This window comes from Arachis stenosperma, chromosome 2, assembly GCF_014773155.1.
Source record: "Arachis stenosperma cultivar V10309 chromosome 2, arast.V10309.gnm1.PFL2, whole genome shotgun sequence".
NCBI lineage: Eukaryota > Viridiplantae > Streptophyta > Magnoliopsida > Fabales > Fabaceae > Arachis > Arachis stenosperma.
The window spans coordinates 108,615,961-108,637,200 of NC_080378.1; the positions used below are offsets into that span (position 1 = coordinate 108,615,961).

The 21,240-nt window shown below is 42.0% G+C and overlaps 1 non-coding gene across 1 annotated transcript; it reads left to right on the forward strand.

The window, feature by feature from the left end:
* Nucleotides 1–343: 343 nt before the first annotated feature.
* Nucleotides 344–451, forward strand: LOC130964123 (small nucleolar RNA R71). Its single transcript, XR_009080231.1, has one exon. It is a non-coding gene; the product is annotated as a small nucleolar RNA R71 (small nucleolar RNA).
* Nucleotides 452–21,240: the final 20,789 nt, after the last annotated feature.

The window sequence follows — 21,240 nt, forward strand, 5'->3', positions numbered from 1 at the left end:
CTTCTTCCTCAGATGAAGCATCCTTAGTACTGTTTGGTGCATTTTGCATTCCAGACAGACTTTGAGAAATCAGATTGACTTGTTGAGTCAATATTTTATTCTGAGCCAAAATGGCATTCAGAGTGTCAATTTCAAGAACTCCTTTCTTCTGACTAGTCCCATTGTTCACAGGATTCCTTTCAGAAGTGTACATGAATTGGTTATTTGCAACCATTTCAATCAGTTCTTGAGCTTCAGTAGGCGTCTTCTTCAGATGAAGAGATCCTCCAGCAGAGCTATCCAAAGACATCTTGGATAGTTCAGAGAGACCATCATAAAAAATACCTATGATGCTCCATTCAGAAAGCATGTCAGAGGGACATTTTCTAATTAACTGTTTGTATCTTTCCCAAGCTTCATAGAGGGATTCTCCATCCTTCTGTCTGAAGGTTTGGACTTCCACTCTAAGCTTACTCCATCTTTGTGGTGGAAAGAACTTTGCCAAGAAGGCATTGACTAGCTTTTCCCAAGAGTCCAGGCTTTCTTTAGGTTGAGAGTCCAACCATATTCTAGCTCTGTCTCTCACAGCAAAAGGGAATAGCATCAGTCTATAGACCTCAGGGTTAACCCCATTAGTCTTGACTGTGTCACAGATTTGCAAGAACTCAGCTAAAAACTGATGAGAATCTTCCATTGGAAGTCCATGAAACTTGCAATTCTGTTGCATTAGAGAAACTAATTGAGGCTTAAGCTCAAAGTTGTTTGCTCCAATGGCAGGGATAGAGATGCTTCTCCCATAGAAATCAGGAGTAGGTGCAGTAAAGTCACCAAGCACCTTCCTTGCATTGTTGGCATTGTTGTTGTTTTCGGCTGCCATTTGTTCTTCTTCCTTGAAGAATTCGGTCAGGTGCTCCAAAGAGAGTTGTGTTTTGGCTTCTCTTAGCTTTCTCTTCAAGGTCCTTTCAGGTTCAGGATCAGCCTCAACAAGAATGCCTTTGTCTCTGCTCCTGCTCATATGAAAGAGAAGAGAACAAGAAAGTGTGGAATCCTCTATGTCACAGTATAGAGATTCCTTTAGGTGTCAGAGGAAAAGAAAAATAGAAGAAAGAAGAAGGAGAATTCAAACTTGATCAGATATAGTTCGAATTGTGCATTAAGAAGGAGTGATACTCCATAAATAGAAGGATGTGAAGAAGAAAGGGGGGGATAATTTTCGAAAATTAATTATAAAATTTTGAAAACATTTTTGAAGAACACTAATTGATTTTCGAAAACAAAAGTGGGAAAGAAATCAAGTGATTTTCGAAAAAAAGATTTTGAAATTAGACATCAAAAAGATTTGATTGAAAACTATTTTGAAAAAGATGTGGTTACGAAGATATGATTGAAAAGTTATGGTCAAAGAGATGTGATTGAGAAGATATGATTTGAAAACAATTTTAAAAGATGTAATTTGAAAACAATTTGAAAAAGATTTGATTTTTAAAAATTAATAACTTGCCTAACAAGAAAAGATATGATTCAAACATAAAACCTTTCTCAACAGAAAAGGCAACAATTTTGAGATGTTCAATCAAATCATTAATTGTTAGTAAGTATCTTTTAAAAAGGAAAGAAATTGATTTTGAAAACATTTGATTGAAAAGATTTGATTTGAAAAAGATTTGATTTTGAAAAACTAAAAAAAATTGATTTGAAAACAAAATCTTCCCCCTAGCACCATCCTGGCGTTAAACGCCCAGAATGGTATACATTCTGGCGTTTAACGCCCAAAATGCTACCTCTTTGGGCGTTAAACGCCCAACCAGGTGCCCTGGCTGGCGTTTAAACGCCAGTCTGCCTTCTTCACTGGGCATTTTTGAATGCTCAGCTTTTTCTGTATAATTCCTCTGCAGTATGTTCTGAATCTTCAATTCTTTGTATCATTGACTTGAAAAGACACAAATTAAAAATATTTTTGGATTTTTTAATAATCAAAATGTGACAAGAATCAAATAACAATGCATGCAAGACACCAAACTTAGCAGTTTGTGTACTACTGACACTAACAATATGAAAATGCATATGAGACACACAAAATACTTCAAGTCAATAGAATTCAAAGATCAAAACAAAGAAATATATGCATGGATTCGAAAATTATAACAAAAACATGCATTTGACACCAAACTTAGGATGAGACACTAAACTTAAGCAAGAAACATCAAATATTTTTGGTCTTTTCATGATTTTGTAATTTTTTTGTGTTTTTCGAAAATTAAATGGGAAAAGGTATCAAAATTCTTAATGAGAATTCCAGGAATCAGTGCAGTGCTAGTCTAAGACTCCGGTCCAGGAATTAGACATGGCTTCACAGCCAGCCAAGCTTTCAAAGAAAGCTTCGGTCCAAAACACTAGACATGGCCAGAGGCCAGCCAAGCCTTAGCAAATCACTGCTCCAAAAGCAAGATTGATAAGAAATCAACAAGTTCTTGTGGTGATAAGTTGGAACCTCGGTCCAATGAGATTAGACATGGCTTCTCAGCCAGCCAGATTTCAACAAATCACCATGAAACTCTAGAATTCATCTTCAAGAATTTCGAAAAAAATAATACCTAATCTAAGCAACAAGATGAACCATCAGTTGTCCAGCCTAAACAATCCCGGGCAATAACACCAAAAACTTGATGTTGTTGCCGGATCTTGGCACTGATGTTACCAAAAGCTTGCTCAAAACTTGAACAATCCCCGGCAACGGCGCCAAAAACTTGGTGCGCGAAATTGTGAATAATACTTTTTCACAACTCAAATAATCCCTGGTCATGAACTCCAAGAACTTGGTGGCTCAATACCATGGCATTACACAACTTCACACAACTAACCAGCAAGTGCACTGGGTCGTCCAAGTAATAAACCTTACGTGAGTAAGGGTCGATCCCACGGAGATTGTTAGCATTGAAGCAAGCTATGGTCATCTTGTAAATCTTAGTCAGGCAAACTCAAATGTATATGATGATGAACGAAAATAACATAGAAGATAAAGATAGTGGTACTTATGTATATCATTGGTGTAAGAGCTTCAGACAAGTGTATGAAGATGCCTTCCCTTCCGTCTCTCTGCTTTCCCACTGTCTTCATCCAATCCTTTCTTACTCCTTTCCATGGCAAGCTTGTGTAGGGTCTCACTGTTGTCAGCAGCTACCTCCCATCCTCTCAGTGAAAGCGATTGCATATGTCCTGTCACGGCATAGCGGAATTCAGCTGTCGGTTCTCGTTCAGGCCGGAATAATATCCATTGATACTTTTGCGTCTGTCACTAACGCCCTAGCCTGCTAGGAGTTTGAAGCACGTCACAGTCATTCAGTCATTGAATCCTACTCAGAATACCACAGACAAGGTTAGACCTTCCGGATTCTCTTGAATGATGCCATCAGTTCTTGCCTATACCACGAAGACTCTGATCTCACGGAATGGCTGGCTCGTTTGTCAGGCGAGCACTCGGTTGTCAGGCGATCAACCATGCATCATGCAATCAGAAATCCAAGAGATATTCACCAAGCCTCGAATGCTTGTAGAACAAGAGTGGTTGTCAGTCACCTTGTTCATAGGTGAGAATGGTGATGGGCGTCAATCATCACCTTCATCATGTTGAAGAACAAGTGATATCTTGGTAAAAGAACAAGCGGAATTGAATGGAAGAACAATAGTAATTGCATTAATACTCGAGGTACAGCAGAGCTCCACACCTTAATCTATGGTGTGTAGAAACTCCACCGTTGAAAATACATAAGAACAAGGTCTAGGCATGGCCGAATGGCCAGCCCCCAAATGATCTAAGAACTAGATGTCCAAAGATGATCAAAGGATCAAAAACAATCCAAAGATTTCTTATACAATAGTAAAAGGTCTTACTTATAAGAAACTAGTAGCCTAAGGTGTACAGAAATGAGTAAATGACATAAAAATCCTCTTCCGGGCCCACTTGGTGTGTGCTTGGGCTGAGCAATGAAGCAAATTTCGTGTAGAGACTCTTCTTGGAGTTAAATGCCAGCCTTGGTGCCAGTTTGGGCGTTTAACTCCCATTTGGGTGCCAGTTCCAGCGTTTAACGCTGGGATTTCTTGAGGTGACTTTGAACGCCGGTTTGGGCCATCAAATCTTGGGCAAAGTATGGACTATCATATATTGCTGGAAAGCCCAGGATGTCTACTTTCCAACGCCGTTGAGAGCGCGCCAAATGGGCTTCTGTAGCTCCAGAAAATCCGCTTCGAGTGCAGGGAGGTCAGAATCCAACAGCATCTGCAGTCCTTTTTGGTCTCTGGATCAGATTTTTGCTCAGGTCCCTCAATTTCAGCCAGAAAATACCTGAAATCACAGAAAAACACACAAACTCATAGTAAAGTCCAGAAAAGTGAATTTTAACTAAAAACTAATAAAAATATACTAAAAACTAACTAGATCATATCAAAAACATACTAAAAACAATGCCAAAAAGTATACAAATCATCCGCTCATCAGTGGCCAACAACCAATATTTCTTTGCTCATCAAAGACAACGCCAACCATCACAAAGAAGAGGAGTAATGGATTTGGAAGGAGTTGATTCAATCTTAGCTCAAAACAAGATGATGCAGCAACAGATTCAACAACAATTTGAGCAAATGGCTAAGAGAATTGATGGCTTGCAAGTGGCAGCAGTGAGCACCACAAGCCAACCTCCAACCACTTGGGTGCAAAGTGAAGAAACTCAAGAAGAGCAACAACAAGAGCAGGTCCAATACATGCACAACCAAAATCCGGGAACAAATGAAGTCTATGGTGATACCTACAATCCATCTTGGAAGAACCATCCCAACCTCAGATGGGGAGACAACCATAACCAAAACCAACAACCATGGCAAAGAAACACAGGCCAAAACAATTGGAAAAACACAAACCACAACCCCCAGCCAAACACTAACCAAAACTCATACAGAAAACCACAAAACAACTACCCAAATTCTAACCAATACCCACCCAATAGCCATCCAACTAACCAAAACACTTATCTTCATCCATCAACACCCCAAAATCAAACCATCTCCCAAGACTCACAAAGAATCACCAATCTAGAGGTACTCATGGAGAAACTAATGAAGAGCCAAGAATTGACAACCAAGAATAAAGAAGCCTCCATGAAGAACCTAGAAAGGCAGATTGGACAAATCTCTAAGAAGATCTCTGTTGAGAAGCCATCAAGTTCACTACCTAGTGACACCATTCCCAACCCAAAGGAAGAATGCAAGGTTGTGCAACTAAGAAGTGGAAGGGTGTTAACAGATGGTAGCCAAGGAGCAACAAAGAAGCTTCTGGAGAATGACACTGAGCCAATAAAGAAGGATGAGACCATTAACAAGGAGACAATAAGCAAGAATGCTCCAGAAAAGCTCACAGAGGAAGACAACAAGCCACAGAATTTGAAGAAAGGAAAGAAGATCTTGGAGGAACCAACTCCAAAACAGCATCAAGTGGAGAAGAGCTCAACACCACCACTCCCTTATCCACAAAGATTTCACAAGGAAACAAAGGACCAGCACTTCCACAAATTTCTTGAAACTTTCACGAAGTTGGAAATTAACATACCTTTGGCAGAGGCTTTGGAGCAAATGCCCCTGTATGCCAAGTTCTTAAAAGAGCTCATCAACAAGAAAAGAGATTGGAATGAGAAGGAAACGGTGATGCTTAGTGAGGAATGCAGTGCACTCATTAAAAAGGGACTCCCTCCCAAGCTTGAGGACCCTGGAGGTTTCTTCTTACCATGCACTATTGGAAATCTGTTCATTAACAAAGGGATGTGCGATCTAGGAGCAAGCATAAATCTAATCCCATATTCTCTAGTGAAAAAGCTTGGCATAGAGGAGGTGAAACCAACAGAGATGACTTTGGAATTGGTGGATCAATCAATAGTCTATCCTAAGGGGCTGATTGAGAACCTTTTAGTTAAGGTTGGCAAGTTCATCTATCCAGCAGACTTTGTGATCCTGGATTCTTCAGAAAATGGAAATGATTCCATAATATTTGGTCGACCATTTTTAGCCACTGCTAGAGCCATTGTGGACATAGAGCAAGGAGAGTTAACCCTTAGGATGCATGAGGAGAGCATCATCTTGAAAGTCTTCCCAGAATTACAAAGGGATGAAGAAACAAGCAGAATGAGTGATGATATCCTTCCAAAGCAATCAACTGAAAAGGAAATGGAACAGAAAAACAAACAGATACAAGAAGAAAAGGGGATTCACAAGGAAGCAGGGGTGATCAGCAAGAAGGAAGGCATCACAACTCAAGTAACTGTCAAGAAAAAAGGATCAACAATCAAGAAAAAGGTGAAGAGCAAGAAAAAGGCTCACAAAGGGTGGAAGAAGAAGAAAATCCCAACTGAAGGATTTTCTAAGGGTGATAAGGTGCAATTAATATACCAACAGCAGGGAGCAGAAGATTATTACACTGTCAACCAAATTCTTTCTCTTGAGCATATGGAAATTGAGCATCAAAGCACACAGAGAAAGTTGACAGTGAGAGGTGACAAGCTGAGACATCACCAACATCAACCACCTTAAAGGGAGGTTAATGTCAAGCTAATGACAATAAAAGAGCGCTTCATGGGAGGCAACCCATGGTTTAAGATTTCTATTTTCTCTTATTTAATAAGCTATGATCCCTCTGAATATGATCTTGAATTTTCATGCCTGGTAAATGCATATATCATTTTGAAGCACATGGCAAACTTCTAAGTTTGGTGTACCTTAAGGTACACCCACGTTCATTGTTCAAAAAAAAAGAGGATTATTTTCCAATCATGAACTCAAAACCATACAGACAAGGGATCATACATCAATATTTCTTTTAAAATACATCAATTGTGAGAATGGTTTGCAATTGCTAAGCCATCCCCTAAATAAAGGATAAGTTTGGTGTTCACCAACTTTTAACATCTTTAATTAAGGGGCATAATTGACAAAAAAAATTATTTTAAATAATAATAAACAAAACAAAATAATTCTTTTCCTATTAAATACAAATTAATTGCCAACGGCCATATTAATGATCTAAGGCTAGCTATCTTGATTCTTGCAGGAGAAAAAGAATTAAGACAAAACTCAAGGAAGGGCCACGGCTAGGAGGAGCTATGTGAGGGAGGTCACATGTGCCTAGGAGAACGTGCTCATGGGGAACAAAATTTGCATGCATGCAACATTGGACACCGAAGTGCATGCAGCCAATGGGAGGAGGATCCTCGTCAAGCCTCAACCATGCATGCAAGCCGTCCATCTCATGCATTCTTTGAATGAGCAAACCAATCTCAGCCCTTCATGAACACTCACGGTCCCCTCCTCATTCATTCATTGTGGTTTTGTTGAAAGGCTTGGAAACATGGCCTATTAATAGCCGTTGCATCAACACGGCATCCACATTCCTATTCAAGCTACTTTCATATGAAACCACACTCTATTCCACTTCCAAAGCCAACATAATTCCCTTACCTCACACATCAAAACCGAACCAAAGTTCACCCCAAACACAACATATATTTCTTCTACTCTTACTTCCTCTTTCTTTTCACTTTAATTTTCAATGGCATCCTCAAGCTCACAAAGAAGGCCGGGAAAAGAGCCTATGATAACCGAACCTCCAGCCTTTAATGCAACCAAGTTTAGATCCCAATTCCATGAAGGGAGATATCATAGGTTCATGGAGGCAAAGAATGTCATCTATGAGAAAGGCCTTGATTTGAGGGAAGGAGAATACCCCATCATGAGGCAAATTACTAGAGAAAGAAGGTGGGAACTCTTGTGTGCTCCTCTGACTGACATCAGTGCAGTAATGATTAGGGAGTTCTATGCAAATGCTGCAAAAGAAAGCAAAAATAGTGCTTCCTACACAAGTTATGTCAGAGGGGTTGAAGTGAGTTTTAGCCCAGCTGCTATCACAAGAGCTCTCAAGTTGAGAACTATAACCTATCCAGAGCTTAGTTATGAGGCCAGATTGCAACGGGAAAATAATCCTGATGAAATTCTGCAGGGGTTATGCATGGAGAATACTGATTGGGAAAGAGATTCAAAGGGAGTTCCAAGTCACATAAGGAGGATAAATCTTACTCCTGTGGCTAAGGGATGGTATGAAATAGTAAGGAGATCTATCCTTCCTACTGGAAATGCATCTTGGGTCACAATCAAAAGAGCACTCTTGACATACTGCATCTTGCATGGAGGTGAGATCAACATTGCACAACTCATAGCTGACAGTATTCAAGAAATGGCCAATAGCACAAGCAAATCAAAAGGTCTTGGGCATCCAAGCACCATCCTCAGGCTATGTAACAAAGCCAATGTGATCTTTGAAGATGAAGACACAACAAAAGTGAAAGTAGGAAAAGGAATTACCAAGAAGAGTATGGAGGGAATTAATGAAGAAGAAGACCAAGAAGGGGTAGTAGCTCCTAGACAAAGGAGATCACAAAGAGAGGAAGGACGAAATCAGGCCTATAATGCCATAGATATGAGCCAATTGCAAAGATCAATTGAAGAATTATCTCAGCAACTCATGTTGGCTCAACAAGGTCAGAATCAACTCATGCAGGCCCAACAAGGCCAAAATCAGGAGGGCCAAGAGAAATATCGAGAGCCCCATCCTGAATTTATGGAGCAATTCTTGAAAGAAAAAGAAGAACGAGAAGCTTGGCAGCATCAAATGGAAGAAAAACAAGAAAGATGGCAGCAACAAATGATGACTCAGCAGCAAGAATTTCAAGCACAGATCCTTGAAGGGCAGAAAGAGCAATACAAAGAATTCAAGGAATCATATGATAAGCTGTATTTCAGTCAAGCTAAAGCATCGGAATACAGTCACAACCTGTATCAATGGAAGAATGTTCATCATACCTTGGGAGAAGCTAGACACGTACAAAGAATGGAGTATGATGAAAACATGCAAGCAAGGTTGGAGTACTTGACCCACAATTTGCCAACACTCAATCCTGAGATCAAGCCATTTGAGCAATGCCCTGAATTCTTAGCCAAGCAACAAGCAAAATCTCGTCAATACACTGAGTCAACCTTTAACACATTGGAAAATTTTGGGCTCAAAGGACTCATAGATTCTGTTTGGGCTAGAAGATGTCCTGGAGAAGAGATCCAAGATTATTCCAAGACAGGGAAGAGAAAGAAGAAGAAGGGAGAATCAAGCAGCAGCCATGACCATTAGAAGGTGGCAAAGTTCTTTCATACTTCTTCTTCCATATCTCTAATAAGGAGATGCATGTCTGAAACATGATATGCCTCCATCATTTATTTCCTTTACTTTATGCATTTTCTGTTCTTTGCTTTTCATTTTAAGTTAGTTAATAATTAGCTAGAAAAATGCCAAGTCTGCATAATGCTTGTTATCCATCACTTAGCTTTAAATATTGCTTGTTTCCCATATGCTTAAATAAAAGAGTTTGGTTTGAATTGAAAAGTAAAATATCCAATGTTGCATGAGTATGAATGGAAGTTGGTGGTGGTATATGTGTTTGATTAAATGCATAACTCATGAAATAAGTGTTGCATAATATCATTCTCATTCAATTGTGAGTTAGCTTGCTGTTATAAAAACTCCTATCAATAATGATAAACAACCCTTGGTAACAAAAACAGAAAGAAAAAGGGAAAGAAAAAGCCAAAATGGCAAGGAAAAAAAAACAAAGAATAAAGGTTGGACACCAATGGCTTGAACCTTAGGACAAATGCCTGTGGTGTTCTTGTACTAAGATCTGCTTGGATGAGTAAATTCTAAGGGGTATTTTGAAACCCGGTCACTTAGATCAACTGATTTGGGATGGCCAATTGAAAATCCACAATAAAGAGCAACATAGATACAAAGCATTTAGTTATCCAAAGAGATGCTAGGCATCAATGATCCTAGGAAGAATTAGCAAGCCAAGTGTCTGTGGTGGAGAGATGTTGAGCAAAAAGAAAGAAAAAATAAAGCCAAAGGCTATGCTGCAGCATTTGACACCCAACCTATGAAAGAATAATAAGCTTGTTAAGCTTTGTAAGCCAAGAAAAGTTAGCAAGGGAGAGAGTAACAAAGTGAGTCTTATAACAGCAAGTCTAGCAAACCTTTGATGCAAAATGTGTATTATGCAGCAGCAACAATAAATGAGTTGTCATTGTCTGCATAAATGCCCTATAGATCAAGTTCTGCTATCTGCATAATAAGGATATGCATTCTTTTCTTGTTCATCTCATTTACTCTTAATTTTGATGCTTGCTTGGGGACAAGCAAGGTTTAAGTTTGGTGTTGTGATGACAAGTCATCATATACCCATTTTTCAAGCTAATTTCACTTGTTTTGTTAGCATTTATGCACTTTCTTGCATCCTAAGTTAGTGATTTGGAGTGAAAATGCATAACTTCTCTAATTCAAGCAACCACTATGAAATTAATGTTAAATCATGAGGTTTAAGCTAATTTTAATTGAATTTTAATTGATTTATAAGCCTCTTGATTTTAGTGATACTTTGAGTGGTTGTTTGGTTTATTATAGGTGAAGAAAAGAAGAGAAAAGGAAAAGCGTGGCATAAAAAGTGTAGCCGAGGAAAGAAAAGCGTGGCCGAATCAAGAAGAAGCGTGCCGCAACTAATGGGGGAAGCAACATTGCCCTCCACAAGGGCAGACTGCCCTCTAGGAGAGCAACATTAAGTGACCAAACAATGAAGGCAACCCTGCCCTGCCCACTCCAAGGGCAGAGCACAAAATGATGCCTTGGAGCCAAGAGAAGGAGAACATTGCCCTGCCCTTGTGGAGGGCAGAATCGGGTACCATAAGGAAGAAAATCAAAGGGAAAAGGTCACCCATGCATGCTACAAGGTTCGAACAAGGAACCATGAGGAAGCCAAGACTTAAGGATGACTACCGTGCCAAGAAACCAAGGAAAATTAGTGTAGCGCATGCCTCCGCCCAGTTTCGAACACGGGCCATGAAGGAAGGGTCATTGCCCTGCCCTTGGCGCGGGCAGGGCAGAATTGTGAGTATGGCGCATCAAGAAGCACCAACGCGCGCACCAATTCCTTCCTTGGCACGATCCGCGCGCACCAACTCGTCCCTGGCGCACCAAACCATTCCTGCCCTGCCCTTGGCGCGGGCAGGGCAGCGTTTTGCAGCGTCCCACGCACCAAAATCAACTCTGGCGCACCAAGTTTTGTTCCTGGCAGCACCATCCACACGCAATCCTCAATTTGGCAGCACCAACTTTCCCGCCCTGCCCTTGGCGCGGGCAGGGCAGCCTCTGGCGCACCAAACTCGTGCCAGACTCGCACCATGACCGCACCAAATCCACGCACCAAGCTTCAATTTTCTGCCCTGCCCTCCACAAGGGCAGGGCAGCCTCCTGGGAGTGACTTTTTGGGCCAGAATTTAAATTAAAAATTCATTTGAATTCATTTCTTCACCAACTCAAAAGCCCATCCAAATCCCAAAATCCAAGAATAGAAAGTGTATAAATAGGAGTTAGTTTGATTGAATTAGAACTTTTGGATTTTTGGCTTTTTACTTTTAACCTTTTTAGCTACTTTTACTTTGAGCTTCACTTTCTTTGAGTTTTCTTGAGAGAATTGACCGAGCACTAAGAGGATCAAGGGAGAATTGACTGATCTCCTTCCTCATTTCCCTTGGGCAATTCTACTCTCCTGTTTTTGAGTTTTGGGTGTGTGAAATTGGGGAAATTCTGTCCCAATTCCCATTCAAACTCTTCTCAAATTGTTTTCTGCATAATTCAGTTTCAATTCTGTTCTTCTATTGCTTCTTCTTTAATTTTCTGTCAATTGCTTAGATAATTCAGATCTGGGAAGGAAATTGGGTTTTAGGCTCTGCAACCTAAGCCCTTGGGATCCTGAGATCACAATTCATTTTGGGTTCTTCTGTGAACCTTTACTGCATTTTATTTCCTTTCTGTTTGAATGCTCTTTGCTTCGGATTCAAATTCTGCTCAATCAATTGCTGCAATTTACTTCTTCTTTGTTTAGATCTTGCAATCCCATTCCTCAATTCCCTTTTATATTCAAGCCATTTATCTTTCTTGCCATTTAAGTTACTGCAATTTAAGTTTCTTGCACTTTAAGTTTCAGTCATTTACTTTCATGCTCTTTAAGTTTTTGCACTTTTACTTTCCTGTTCTTTATTTTACTGCACTTCTCCCTTCCCCCTTTACATTTACTGTCATTTACTTCCTGTTAAACACTAATCACTCAACCAAAACTTGATTCGCTTGACTAAATCACCCACTAAACTAAAATTGCTCAATCCTTCAATCCCTGTGGGATCGACCTCACTCATGTGAGTTATTATTACTTGATGCGACCCGGTACACTTGCCGGTGAGTTTTGTGTCGGATCGTTTTCCGCACATCATGGATCTCTTCTCCTTTGCCTCTGAAGTTCAGACTTTTATTATAGCAGCGGTGCGCTGTCTTCTGGTCTGCTCTTACTGTTGCGATTCCTTCTATGGTCGGAAACTTCATGCACAGATGTGGAGTTGAGACTACTGCGCCGAGCTAATTTAGCGTTGTCCGACCTATCAGGGCATTGTACGCTGTACCTACGTCAACCATGATGTAGTCTATGCTGAGTGTCCTTTACCGATTTCTTTTTTCAAAGGTGGTGTGTAAGAAGATATATCCAAGTGGTTGGATTAGAGTGTCTCCCAGCCCGAATAGGCTATTCGGATATGCTTTGAGCTCTTTTTCATCTAGGCCGAGATTGTCGAAGGCCGTTTTGAACAGAATATTCGCCGAGCTTCCCTGGTCTACCAACGTACGGTGGAGATTAGCGTTGGCTAATATGATAGTGATGACCATGGGATCGTCATGTCCTGAGATGATGCCAGCTGCGTCTTCTTTAGTGAAGGTGGTAGTGGGGAGTTCGAGTGCTCCTTCTCCTCCTTCGACATGATATATCTCTTTCAGATGTCTTTTGCGAGATGATTTGGAGACTCCTCCTCCTACAAATCCTCCATGTATCATGTGGACATGTCTCTCCGGGGTACGAGGTGGTCGTTCAGTTCGTCTGACCTCTTCGTCCCTTCTTCTTTTTCTTGGCTCATCTGCTTTGTTGGCTAAGTACCGATCTAGCCTCCCCTCTCTTACCAATTTTTCTATGATGTTCTTCAAATTGAAGCACTCGTTGGTGGATGTCCATAGATTCGATGGTATTCACAGTATTCTGTCCGATTTCCTCCTCTTTTCTTGCTTTTGAGTGGGCGAGGTGCGGGTATCTCTTCAGTGTGGCATACTTCTCGATAGACATCCACAAGAGACACTCGAATAGGGGGTGTAATTGTGGTATTTTTTTATCTTCTCCCCGTGCTGATCTTTTTTTTCTTAGTCTCTTTATCTTTATAGGTGAATCCGGATTTTGAGGTCTCTCCTAATCCGGAGTTTTCCTCCATGTTGATGTACTTTTCTGCTCGTTCTTGGACTTCATTTAGAGATGTGGGATGTTTTTTCGATATGGAGTGACTAAAGGGTCTCTCTCGTAAGCCATTGATGAGGCCCATAATGGCTGCCTCTGTTGGTAGATTTTGTATATCCAAACATGCCTTGTTGAATCTTTCTATGTAATTGCGAAGGCTTTCCTGATCTCCTTGCTTGATCCCTAGTAGACTTGGGGCATGTTTAGTTTTATCCTTCTGGATGGAGAATCTAGCTAGAAAATTTTTGGCCAGGCCATCAAAGCTTGAGATGGACCTGGGGGGCAGGTTGTCAAACCACTTAATTGCCGTCTTTGTCAGAGTAGTAGGGAAGGCTTTGCACCGTGTTGCATCTAAGGCGTTGGTGAGATACATCCTGCTTTAGAAGTTGCTAAGATGATGGCCGGGGTCTGTCGTGCCATTGTATAGAGTCATGTCAGGCGGTTTGAAGTCTTTTGGGATTTTGGCCTTCATGATCTCTTTGGTGAATGGGTCCTGGTCTTTGCGGGAGCTATCTTCGTGGCTGGATCTAGTAGTTTTGGCTTTGAGATCGGCAACGATATTTAGGAGCTTGTCCTCTAGTTCGCGACATCGCCTAGCTTCTCTTCGTAAATCTCTTTCGGCTTCCCGTTGATACTCAGCTTCTTTTTCGAGTTGTTTCAGGCGATCCTGAAGAGCTACTATGGCTCCCGTGCTTGGGGAGTTCTTGTCTTTGTTAGGTTGAGAAGTATCATCTAGTGTAACCTCCGCGTTCTTATGTGGCGTTCGGTTTTCCAAATCAAAGTTGTGGTTGTTGTCCAGGTTGTCCGCCATCGTGATGGGATGACTTCCAGGTTCCCCGGCAACGGCGCCGATGTTCTGAGGGTTACCTAAAACTGATGGTCGATCTCGGACGAGATCTTTTGTGCTGGTCGGTGCTGCTGTGTCCGACCTGTTTAAAGCTGGTGGCCGGAGCTATCGTGTCCGACTTGTTGGATCTGGTGGCCAGAGCTGTCGTGTCCGACTTGTTGGATCTGGTGGAGCTGCTGATCCTTGATCACCGGAGGTGGTGGTACCTGCAAGAGACTCCGATGCTTAAGTTAGCATGGGTTTTACGTAGGTTTTTAGTAGAATCAGAGTATAAGTTATACCTGGGTGCTCCAGTGTATTTATAATGTTGTAGAGTGATCTTTCCGGGGGATAAGATAGTTATCTTATCTTATCTTTAAGTGAAGTCATCTTTATCTTTAAGGGAACCGCCCTTATCCTTATAGGCTTGAGCTGCCTTTGGATTTGGGTCGCGTTCCTTTATTTAGGCCTGCTTTGGGCCTCTATTGTCGATTTGGCCGACCTCTTTGAGAAGAGATCGGGGATTCCAGCTTTGAACAAGTCGGTCACTTTGTCGTTGATCATCCCGGGTCAGACATCTCGACCCAGGGTATGAACAAGTATGAAATTCACATTTTTAATTTCCTTTATTAAAATTTAATTTATTGACTAATTATTCGCTAATTTTACGGGGTTTACATCTAGTATCAGCAGCAACAGTGGTAGTAATGGTAGTAGTCTTAATAATAGTGGTCCTTACCTTCACTCTTGAATAGTCTTTTTAGAGGGTTAATTCTTTTATTTATTTAATAATATAGAACGGGTCCCGGGACTTGTAAGCATAATCGATAGAGTATGTACATAATATAGTAAGCAATTAAGTATGAACTTGTGTTTTGTGATGAATTAAGCCTCCGGGCATTTCATGTATTATATAAGTATGCTATGCTATGCTTTTCCGTTTCTTGTATTAACTGCTTGATTTACACTTATTCCAATATGCGCGACTAGATACATGATTCTCAACTAGCACTACAGGCTCATATGTATACACTTAATATATGATCTAAAGTATCTAAAGTATCTAAAGTCAGCTAAATATATAGTAGCGCCTGGCTACTAGCCTTGGTCATGACAGGCTAGAAGTTGGGTAATTACAATCTCAAGTACACTAGAATGAGTGAAGCACGTACTTCTTTCGTGTAATTGTGACATAGCCTTTCATGCTAGTGTATGTGTTCTAAACTGCGCACAAACTTAGAACTCACACACTATTTTTCCGTAATGTCACACACTTATTCACTCACTTCATTTTATTAATTCTTACCTCTTTCCAACAATATATGCTTCCTTACTTTTGCATTTACTTGTCTTCTTATCTTGTTTTCTATTTTTAGGATAAGTCACCATAAGCCAAAAGGGAAGCGGAGAAAAGAACACGCAGCAGCCGGTTGATCCACCAGCTGAAGGTGGCAATCCGAAAAGTCGCCGTACCCTCTTGCTTATCTTTGAATGTACCGAGGACGATACAAACTTTCAAGTGTGGGGAGGTCGTCCGACCGATCGGCGATTTTTGGGTGACAAATTCTAATCCTAACACTTTCACATTTCATTTATTTTTCTTCTATTACTAGGTCTTTTAGAAATTTTAGTTGCATTTTTTTTTGGTATTGCATATATATAATAAGCTTAGTGGTGCACGGAATTGTGATCTCAACTGCGCCAACAACTTGGTATGCACGATTATAATCTCCACTATTTTTCACAACTCTGCACAACTAACCAGCAAGTGCACTGGGTCGTCCAAGTAATAAACTTTACGTGAGTAAGGGTCGATCCCACGGAGATTGTCGGCTTGAAGCAAGCTATGGTCATCTTGTAAATCTCAGTTAGGCAGATTCAAATGATTATGGGGTTTTTGATAATTAAAAGATAAATAGAACATAAAATAAGATAGAGATACTTATGTAATTCATTGGTGAGTGTTCATACCCAGGGTCAAGCTGTCCGACCCGGGATGTTTCGCGACAAGCCGACCGACCTCTTTAGGTCAGACTATCTGACCTTTTCTCAAAGAGCTCGGCCAAATGCCTGACCTCTTCTCAAAGAGCTCGGCCAAATTGCCAAAGAAGCCCAAAGAAGGCCCAAAACGAAGGAACACAGCCCAATCTAAAGGTAGCCAAAGCCCAGAAAGATAAAGGCGGTTTCCCTAAAGATAAGATGACCTCACTCAAAGATAAAGATAAGATAAGATAAGATAGTTATCTTATCTCCAGAAAGGTCACTCCTCACCATTATAAATACACTGGAGCACCCAGGTATAACTCATACTCTGATTCTACTCAATACCTGCTTAATACCCATGCTAACTTAAGCATCGGAGTCCCTTGCAGGTACCCCCCACCCTCCGGGGATGAAAGATTAGCACCACCACCAAGTCCAACAAGTCAGACACGGCGGCTCCAGCCACCATCATCAAATTGAACACAACAGCTCCGACCAGTATAGAAGATCTCGTCCGAGATCGACCTACAGTTTCAGGTAACCCTCGGAACATTGGCGCCATTGCCGGGGAACCTGGAAGTCATCCCATCACTATGGCGAACAACCATGACAACGACCACGATTCTGATCCAGAAAATAGGACGCCGCATAAAAACGCGGACGCCACCTCAAAAAGCACACCCCAAAACGGGGGAGATAAGCAAACTCCAAACACAGAAATCATGGAAGCACTACAAGCTCAACAAAACCGCCTCCAACAACTCGAAAAAGAAGCCGAGCATCAACGAGAAGCCAAGAAGGACCTCCGAAGGGAAACTAGGCGACGCCGAGAGTTAAAAGATAAGCTCTTAAAACTCAAAGCCGATCTCAAAACCAAGACGGCTCGATCCAGTCATGAAGATAGCCCCCACAAAGATCAAAACCCATTCACCAAAGAGATCATGAAAGCTAAAGGTCCCAAAGGACTTCAAAGCTCCCAACATGACTCCGTACGACGGCACATCAGATCCAAGCTATCATCTTAGCAATTTCAGAAGCAAGATGTATCTGACGGAGGCCTAAGATGCAATCCGTTATTTTCCATCCAGAAGGACAAAGCCAAACATGCACCGATTCTATTAGGGATCAAGCAAGGAGATTGAGAGAGACTTCGCAACTACATGGAAAGATTCAACAAAACATGTCTGGACATACAAAGTCTGCCAACAGAAGCAGCTATTAGGGGTCTTATCAATGGTCTACGAGAAGGACCTTTTAGCCACTCAATATCCAAGAAGCACCCAAACATCTCGAAATGAGGTACAGGAACGGGCAGATAAATACATCAAAATGGAGCAGAACTCTCGACTAGGAGAGAGCTCAAAAATCAAATTCTCCTAATCCACCACAGGACAAGGATGAAGAAACCAGGAAGAAAGAAGACCAACCAACAGAGAAACCTATCTCTTGTGGATGTTTAACGAGAAATACGCAACACTGAGAAGATCTCACCACCTCGCCCAATCAAAAGTAGAAAGGCCAAAGAGGTCGGATGCGTTGAAGGTCCACCTCACACCAAAGAGGTCGGACGCGTTGAAGGCCCACCTCACACCGAAGAGGTTGGACGCGTTGAAGGCCCACCTCACACCGAAGAGGTCAGACGCGTTGAAGGTCTACCTCACACCAAATAGGGCGGGCAAAGTTGAAGGTCCACCTCACACCAAAGAGGTCGGACGCATTGAAGGTCCACCTCACACCAAAGAGGTCGGACAAGTTGAAGGTCTACCTCACACCAAAGAGGTCGGACAAGTCGAACGTCTCACACCAAAGAGGTCGGACGAGTTGAACGTCCACTTCACACCCCAGAGAGACATGTTCATGGAGGATTCACAGGAGGAAGGATCTCTAAGTCATCTCGCAAAAGACACCTCAAAGAGTTATATTAAGGAAGGCAGAAAGGTTTGAAAAGGACAAACGGAGGGCAAACAAGCCTTTTGAGATTTTAAAACTTCTTGGGGCAACCACCCATTCTTACCAGACCATGGGAAAAGTGAATAACTCATATTATACCTCGCAGTGGGAAGTCGGGCAATAGCCACAGCACTAGTTAGAAAAGACAAAAGTGGGCAACAACCCATCTACTTCATCATCAAGGCTCTACAAGGGGCCGAACTAAACTATCAAAAGATAGAAAAGTTTGCCTACGCCCTCATACTCTCTTCTCGACAACTCCGCCCATATTTTCAGGCTCACACTATTAGAGTTCGGACCAACTAGCCTATAAAAAGCATCCTACAGAAAACAGACTTAGCTGGAAGAACCCTACAGTGGGCAATTGGTGTGCGAAATTGTGATCACTACTTTTCACAACTCAAATAATCCCTAGTAATGGCCCCAAAAACTTGGTGCTCAATACCATGGCATAAACACAACTTTGCACAACTAACCAGCAAGTGCACTGGGTCATCCAAGTAATAAACCTTACGCGAGTAAGGGTCGATCCCACGGAGATTGTTGGTATGAAGCAAGCTATGGTCACCTTGTAAATCTTAGTCAGGCAGACTCAAATGGGTATGGGTGATATACGAATAAAACACAAAGATAAAGATAGAGATACCTATGTATATCATTGGTGAGAGCTTCAGAAAAGCGTATGAAGATGCTTGTCCCTTCCGTCTCTCTGCTTTCCTACTGTCTTCATCCAATCCTTCTTACTCCTTTCCATGGCAAGCTTATGCAAGGGTTTCACTGTTGTCAGTGGCTACCTCCCATCCTCTCAGTGGAAATGTTCAACGCACCCTGTCACGGCACGGCTATCCATCTGTCGGTTCTCGATCAGGCCGGAATAGAATCCAGTGATTCTTTTGCGTCTGTCACTAACGCCCCGCTGGTGTGCGAAATTGTGATCACTACTTTTCACAACTCAAATAATCCCTAGTAATGGCCCCAAAAACTTGGTGCTCAATACCATGACATAAACACAACTTTGCACAACTAACCAGCAAGTGCACTGGGTCGTCCAAGTAATAAACCTTACGCGAGTAAGGGTCGATCCCACGGAGATTGTTGGTATGAAGCAAGCTATGGTCACCTTGTAAATCTTAGTCAGGCAGACTCAAATGGGTATGGTGATATACGAATAAAACATAAAGATAAAGATAGAGATACTTATGTATATCATTGGTGAGAGCTTCAGATAAGCGTATGAAGATGCTTGTCCCTTCCGTCTCTCTGCTTTCCTACTGTCTTCATCCAATCCTTCTTACTCCATTCCATGGCAAGCTTATGCAAGGGTTTCACCGTTGTCAGTGGCTACCTCCCATCCTCTCAGTGGAAATGTTCAACGCACCCTGTCACGGCACGGCTATCCATCTGTCGGTTCTCGATCAGGCCGGAATAGAATCCAGTGATTCTTTTGCGTCTGTCACTAACGCCCCGCTGGTGTGCGAAATTGTGATCACTACTTTTCATAACTCAAATAATCCCTAGTAATGGCCCCAAAAACATGGTGCTCAATACCATGGCATAAACACAACTTTGCACAACTAACCAGCAAGTGCACTGGGTCGTCCAAGTAATAAACCTTACGCGAGTAAGGGTCGATCCCACGGAGATTGTAGGTATGAAGCAAGCTATGGTCACCTTGTAAATCTTAGTCAGGCAGACTCAAATGGGTATGGTGATTTACGAATAAAACATAAAGATAAAGATAGAGATACTTATGTATATCATTGGTGAGAGCTTCAGATAAGCGTATGAAGATGCTTGTCCCTTCCGTCTCTCTGCTTTCCTACTGTCTTCATCCAATCCTTCTTACTCCTTTCCATGGCAAGCTTATGCAAGGGTTTCACCGTTGTCAGTGGCTACCTCCCATCCTCTCAGTGGAAATGTTCAACGCACCCTGTCACGGCACGGCTATCCATCTGTCGGTTCTCGATCAGGCCGGAATAGAATCCATTGATTCTTTTGCGTCTGTCACTAACGCCCCGCCTTCATGAGTTTGAAGCACGTCACAGTCATTCAATCATTGAATCCTACTCAGAATACCACAGACAAGGTTAGACCTTTCGGATTCTCTTGAATGCCGCCATCAGTTCTTGCCTATACCACGAAGACTCTGATCTCACGGAATGGCTGGCTCGTTTGTCAGGCGAGCACTCGGTTGTCAGGCGATCAACCATGCGTCGTGTATCAGGAATCCAAGAGATAAACATTAGAGCCTTGTTGCTTGTAGAACAGAGTGGTTGTCAGTCACTTGTTCATAAGTGAGAATGATGATGAGTGTCACATAATCATCACATTCATCATGTTCTTGAGTGCGAATGAATATCTTGGAATAAGAACAAGTGGAATTGAATAGAAGAATAATAGTAATTGCATTATTACTCGCGTGACCTGTGTTGCGCTGCTGGCGTGAGTGCAGCCTCGCTCCAGCACAACTCTCTGTTCGATTCATTTTAATTGCTGAAATTGGGTGACGCGATCGTGTGGGTCACGCGATCGCGTGAGTGTGCGTCAGAAAATAATTGACACGGCCGAGTCGGCGACGTGGTCGCGTGACAAGGATTGTGCTTCCAGCACCAATCCAGCACTACTCTCGCACAATATAGCATTGTGCACCCTTTGACGTCGAAAATGCAGGGCACGCGGCTGCGTGGAGCACGCGGTCGCGTGGGAGGCCATGATTTCCATGCGACGCGGTCTCGTGGAATAATTTGTGCCTTTGGCACAACTCCAGCGCTGCTCCTGCGTAACTTTCTGTTCATTTTTATTTTTCTTTACTCCCCCTGCCACGCGGACGCGTCGCTGGTGCGATCGCGTCGCGCGGCGAAAATTTTTTTTTTTTAAGGAAAGATAAAGACATGTAATTGAAAGAGAATGAAAGCACTAATAAAGAGAAGAGTTATTTAAAGAAGAAAAACTAAAAGTGAAGAAAAGAACGATCATACCGCGGTGGGTTGTCTCCCACCAAGCACTTTGCTTTAACGTCCGTAAGTTGGACGCTTCACTAGC